This window comes from Triticum aestivum, chromosome 7B, assembly GCF_018294505.1.
Source record: "Triticum aestivum cultivar Chinese Spring chromosome 7B, IWGSC CS RefSeq v2.1, whole genome shotgun sequence".
In the NCBI taxonomy this organism is placed as follows: domain Eukaryota; kingdom Viridiplantae; phylum Streptophyta; class Magnoliopsida; order Poales; family Poaceae; genus Triticum; species Triticum aestivum.
This window is the reverse complement of record NC_057813.1, coordinates 722,196,198-722,202,896: the sequence shown is the minus strand read 5'-3', so window position 1 is coordinate 722,202,896 and position 6,699 is coordinate 722,196,198. Positions and strand designations below refer to the sequence as shown.

At 38.8% G+C, this 6,699-nt stretch overlaps 1 long non-coding RNA gene across 1 annotated transcript; it reads left to right on the top strand.

Annotated features, from left to right (window-relative positions):
* The first annotated feature begins 581 nt into the window (after nt 1–581).
* On the top strand, nt 582–1,676 carry LOC123163174 (uncharacterized). Its single transcript, XR_006481761.1, has 3 exons — nt 582–776; nt 957–1,135; nt 1,349–1,676. It is a non-coding gene; the product is annotated as an uncharacterized lncRNA (long non-coding RNA).
* Nucleotides 1,677–6,699: the final 5,023 nt, after the last annotated feature.

Below are 6,699 nucleotides of genomic sequence, written 5' to 3'. Positions count from 1 at the left end.
AAGGCCAATGCATAGTATAAACAGTTTCTTGCAATTTTATCATGTGGAAAACATAGAGAGGTGGAGATTTAGTTCCTCGCTCATAATAATTGCAAGTAGGAGCAGTAAGAACATGCACATTATATCTATCAAAATCTTCATGTGTAGTAGTAAAAGGCAACCCATCAATATAATCCTTAATAAGCACAAACTTCTCCGATATAGTGTGGAAGGGAGAATTCAAAAATATAATAGGACTATGATGCATGGGTGCAATAGCAACAATTTCATGTTTAACATAAGGAACTATAGCAAGTTCATCTCCATCTTATCTTATCTTATATCTTATATCTTATATTTACTAATTGGAGGCACCAAACGAGGCTCCACGTTAATCCTAATAATTAATAGATAATTAACCGTTCGATCTGTTTAGCATGTATCTCTAGCCGTAGGATGAATAACATCACGCATGCAAAAAAATGACATCTGATCTGGTCTCCTACGTGTACGTCTCTGTTTAGTAGTACGTCTTTGGTGGACTCTTTTCCATGGTATCCAGAAGGAAAACCTCCTCTGTAGGCTGGCATAGAAAAAAAAAGACCTCACATCCACGTCAATCCCGTGGGCTGGCCGTCCTCCTCCAGTTCGCCGCCCCTCCCAACCGCATCATCATCGAGCATCCCTAACCGCATCATCATCGAGCATCCCCAATCGCCGCTCTCCCTAATCCTCCTCCCAGCCATATCTTTTCTTTGGGACGTCCATGCTATGCTGAAATCGATCTAAAATAATAGGTACGATCAAATCTATCCTCTGCTACAGCTATGTACAATCCGATCCATCCTTTACTGCTGCTAGGTATAATCCGATCCATCCTTTACTGTTGCTATGTACGGTCCAATCGATCCTCTATTGTGATTGAGCTTTCAAGTTCTGGCCACACAATTCTCCAACATCTATTTTCAAGACAACAGGTGATTTTGACCATGATGGTTGATGGACATGATGCAGTCGAGGAGATTTACCACAACTGTTAGAAGCAGATTGGATGGTCGTGGCCGTGAAGCAGGCTGCCTAGCAAAATAACAAGGGAGGATTTGTGGCAGAGCTTTTTACCTGGTCGACACCATTCAGTGTTTTCGTCGCTTAGCAGGTAAGTAACTCAGTATCCTTGAATCTCCAGCTCTAGATAATCTTTACACATATCATGTATCTATAATACCCTGTCAAGATGGTTGATGCTAGATTCGCAATTTTATTTTATAAGATGAATTTGTGGCAAGTGCATTGCATGTAAGTTAATTAGGATGGACTAATTATGTATATATTTTGTTTGAAGTTCTTTTTGTTAAATACTGTACCGTAGATGCTATCCCTGAAGGTTGAAGCTGGTGCTGCACACAGGAAGATCCTCCAAGAGCTGTCGTCTGTCTACCACATCACTCAATGGATCTATACATGGGCAACATTTAGCTTCAGGGCGAGCACATATTTTGGCTGCTACTATGGCCTATGAAGTATAATCTCGCCTGCACCTAACTTACATAGAACTGTTGGATCATCACAAGATTTCCATATTGCTCATGCATGGATGTATTTTTCATACTGTAAAGCCATCTCCCACCGTGCATCCATTGGTTCACATACTGGATGATAAATCTGTTATATATATGCTCATCATACACATGAGCAAATCTGGATTCCATGGAATACTGAATGGTAAAGAGGGATTTATCAATTTTACTATACCTGATACATTAACTATTCTGAAAATGGCTTCACATATAGCAACAAAATACGAGAGATGAAAAACATATTTTATGGTCCATGCAAGGCAGTTTTTTCTTCCTAATTCCTCTCACAAGTCAATCTTCTATCTATAGGTAAATCTATATGTTCTTTATAATTCTGTAATCTTCACGCTATCTATAGGTAAATCTATATGTTTCCACAGAAAATGAAATCCATGGAGGAGCAGATTGTACAAGTAGACTAATGGATACTTTTTTCTGATATCTATCTAGACTAAATTTCTTATTAGTTGGCTGGCGGTTGTCCAGCTCCAGCCTTGACTCCTTATTAGCTGTTATTTAATCTTACAATTTATTTTAGGCTACAACTCTCCCTATCGAGCGGATTCACCCATTTGATAACAAACGGATGGTTTCCATGCTACTTGCTTCCTATCTCCTGTGCCATCCACTTTTGCGTGCAAACACACTGACTGTAGTCTTTGCGTGCAGGTTATGAAATAAATATGATACATACTTCTGTATTATCATTTGTTTTGCAGTTTTAGGTAGTCCGTTGGTATCATCCCTCAAAAATTTATATTACCAACTTGAGAAAATCAGACGGGTTCATCATACCAGTAAAGCATTTATGTTGATCAGATGCATTAATTGTATGTATATACATCCATATTTCAATTTATTGCATTTAGGAATCAGAATATGTTTATCCTATTATTTGATTGTACCTTTTGCAAGTTAAGCCAAACTTACTGATCATTCATATACTTCTCGGCAAACCAAAGTAAGCACCCATTGCTATTTTTTAATAATCCTGATAATATGATACCCACGAGTCTACAATTTCTATCCAAATATTATTGGTCAATACAGATTGCATCTCGGTTTAGAAGTTTAGTTTGGCAACTCGCAGTTTTAATGAATGCAATTATCATGACAATTTCTTACATCCTTTTCGCCTTTTATTTTTTACTGATGAAAAGCGAGGCAGAAGTTCCGTGTTTTGAAAAATTTGTATGTTAGATAGCATCCTATAATTGTGCAGTAGTGCACATATCCGCTATTACAAAAGAAATATGAAGCTACTGCAAGTTTGATATTACGTACATAGTTATCATCATTTCATTATAACAATGTGCATACCAAACCTTGAGGTTCTTCATTTTTCTCAAATTGTACTCTATACTATTAATTAAGGTTTGCTTACCCTTGGTGATGATCCAAATCTTGATGTATCATTTATACCTAGAAAAGAAAGATCTAGACAAGAGAGATAGATTACGATGTTCATCTATTTTTTCCTACAATAGGAGATAAAAGTGCATATAATGAAATAGCAGCTACATGCACATCTGTTCCTGCCAAAGTTTAGCCTACCTTACGGAAACGTCCTTGCCACAAGGTTGTTGCACATTTTAAACTATATCATAGTAAGTAGATAGCTTACTCATCTTGGACCATCACATCAAGTTTGTGTGTTGGATTATTTTCTTTACAATAGTATCCAACTTTAGTTTTATAACATACTTACACGTTATAGAAGTACTTTATGAGTTGTTTGTTCTATGGGTACCAGAATGCCATTCTGAATGAATAAAGTAGATGTCACTTCTTGCTACCCAATCTTTTGTTCTTCCCTTGGTTTTTAGGCCAAAACTACATGATATATTGCATACTTCTATAGAGCATGAAACAGTTTTACTCAAAGTCTATCTGTACCATAACAAGTGGTCGACCAACATTGCTTCGCCTCATAGAATAATGATTTTTTGAAGTTGCTTGGATGTTGATCTGTTAGGATATATAGCCATATTTTGATAATTGTGAACCTAATTTGTGTTATTTAAATACATTTAAGCAACTAATACAAGGTTTCCTATCACAATGTCTATTATGTTGTTCATAATATATTTAATTCTGGCTAATACCTACAAAAAGAGATAGACATCTAGCCCGTGCAGATGCAAGGGTTCATGACTAGTAAGCATAATTCATATTGGCATCTTGGCCACAAGCATAGCAAGCGTCATCAAAAAGGGACATTTCAAACAAATTCAAGGGATCATAGCAATCATCCTTCGGTAAGCACGAAGGGAAATTAAACAATGTATGAGTTGAAGAGTTACTCTCATTAGAAGGTGGGCACGGGAGATCAATCCGCTCTTCCTCCTTTTGTTCTTTGCTCTCCTCATCATCTTTTTCATCCAATGAGCTCACAGTTTCTTCAATTCCTTCTTCCATAGACTCTTGCAAAATATTAGTCTCTTCTTGGACAGCGGAGACTTTCTCAATAAATGCATCAATATAGGAATTGAATTCATAATTCTCATAGCAATATTTAAGTATAGCAAAATTTTCAGGTCTATAAACTGAATCATCAAAGTCTTCAAACTCTTTAAACATAGATTCAGTCTCATAAGCACCCATAGAAGCAACGAATTCTTCTATTTGTTCCACATTATAGTAATCATATATTATTAGCATAAGATGCCAAGGTTTTATCATCATTAAATTTGCATGAAAAGGGAAGGTGTGGAGCCTTCATCCTAGAGCAACAAGTATAATCATGTCTCAAGCATAGATCCCAAGCATACCAATGCAACCTATAAATTTGATCCCATAATAGTTTCCCTTTTTGTGTCAAGCGATAATCCCTAAAGTATTCACGTTGATCCAACGTGTCTCCCATAACATAATTGAATGGGGTTTTCTCAGTATTACCAAAGTAGTACATAATATCTTTCACATAGCAAGCATCAAGGTTTTAGGAGGTTCCCCATCTCCATGAGTGGAAAGTACACCTAATTTTTTTGGTATTTCGTGTTCCATATCCATAGCTAGAGATAGAGAACAACTTAGAACAACAAATAAAAATTACTTAGCAATAAAGCAAACAAGCACACACGAGAATATTCACCCCACGCCATGACTCCCCGGTAACGGCGCTCGAAAAAGGTCTTGATAACCCACAAGTGTAGGGGATAATTGTAGCCTCTTTCGATAACTAAGAGCGTCGAACCCAACGAGGAGCTAAAGGTAGAACAAATATTCTCTCAAGTCCTATCTGCCACTAATACGACTCTATGCATGCTTAGTGTTTGCTTTACCTAGAACAAGTATAAAACTAGAAGTACTTTGTAGGTGTTATTGGATAGGTTTGCAAGATAATAAAGAGCACGTAAATAAAAAGTAGGGGCTGTTTAGATAAAGAAGGAATAAAGTTAGTTTTAGTACAGAGCTTGTTGTCACGAGAAAGTTATTTGCCCCTAGGCAATCGATAACTAGACCAGTAATCACTATTGCAATTTTATTTGAGGGAGAGGCATAAGCTAACATACTTTCTCTTCTTGGATCATATGCACTTATGATTGGAACTCTAGCAAGCATCTGCAACTACTAAAGATCATTAAGGTAAAACCCAATCATAGCATTAAAGTATCAAGTCCCCTTTATCCCATACGCAAACAACCTACTTACTCGGGTCTGTGCTTCTGTCACTCGCGCCACCCACCATAAGCAAATCATGAACATATTGCAAACCCTACAGCGGGGATCCCTCACGCTTGCGCAACACGGAGAGCACCACAGGACAGCACCAATAATAAAACATGCAACTCAAACCAATCACGATCATCAAATAACCCATAGGACAAAGCAGATCTACTCAAACATCATATGATAGCCATACATCATTGGGAAATAATATATAGCGTTTTAGCACCATGTTTAAGTAGAGATTACAGTGGGTAAGAGAGGGGTTACACCGCTAAATAGAGGGGGGAAGAGTTGGTGATGAAGGCAGTGAAGTTGTTGGTGTAGATCGTGGTGATGATGATGGGCCCCGGTGGCACTCCGGCGCCACCGGAAGAAAGGGGGAGAGAGCCCCCCTTATTCTTCTTCTTCCTTGAACTTCTCCCTAGATGGGAGAAGGGTTTACCCTCTAGTCCATGGTATCCATGGCGTGGGAGGGGCGAGAGCTGAGGGAGTCCTGGATTAGGGGGTCCTCGGACAGCCGGACTATGTACTTGTGCCGGACTGTTGGACTATGAAGATACAAGATTGAAGACTTCGTCCCGTGTCCGGGTGGGACTCTCCTTTGCGTGGAAGGAAAGCTTTTGGAAACTCGGATATGTAGGTCTCCTTCTCTGTAACCTACTCTGTGTAACCCTAGCCCCCCCCGGCGTCTATATATACCGGAGGGTTTAGTCCGTAGGACAAGAACAATCATAATCATAGGCTAGCTTCTAGGGTTTAGCCTCTACGATCTCGTGGTAGATCAAATCTTGTAATACTCATATCATCAAGATCAATCAAGCAGGAAGTAGGGTATTATCTCCATCGAGAGGGCCCGAACCTGCATAAACATTGTGCCCCCCGCCTCCTCTTACCATTAGCCTTAGACGCACAGTTCGGGACCCCCTACCCGAGATCCGCCGGTTTTGACACCGACATTGGTGCTTTCATTGAGAGTTCCACTGTGCCGTCATGGTAAGGCTTGATGGCTCCTTTAATTATCAGCAATGCGATCAAGGGTGAGGTTTCCCTCCCCGGACAGATCTTCGTATTTGGCAGCTTCGCACTGCGGGGCAACTCGCTTGGCCATCTGGAGCAGATCGTTAGCTACGCCCCTTGAAGGAAATATGCCATAGAGGAAATAATAAAGTTATTACTTATTTCCTTATTCATGATAAATTTTTATTATTCATGCTAGAATTGTATTAACCAGAAACATAATACATGTGTGAATACATAGAAAAACATAGTGTCACTAGTATGACTCTACTTGACTAGCTCGTTAATCAAAGATGGTTAAGTTTGCTAACCATAGACATGAGTTGTCATTTGATTAACGGGATCACATCATTTGGAGAATGATGTGATTGACTTGACCCATGCCGTTAGATCGTTTAGTATGTTGCTATTGCTTTCTTCATAACTTATAGATGTTCCTATAACTATGAGATTA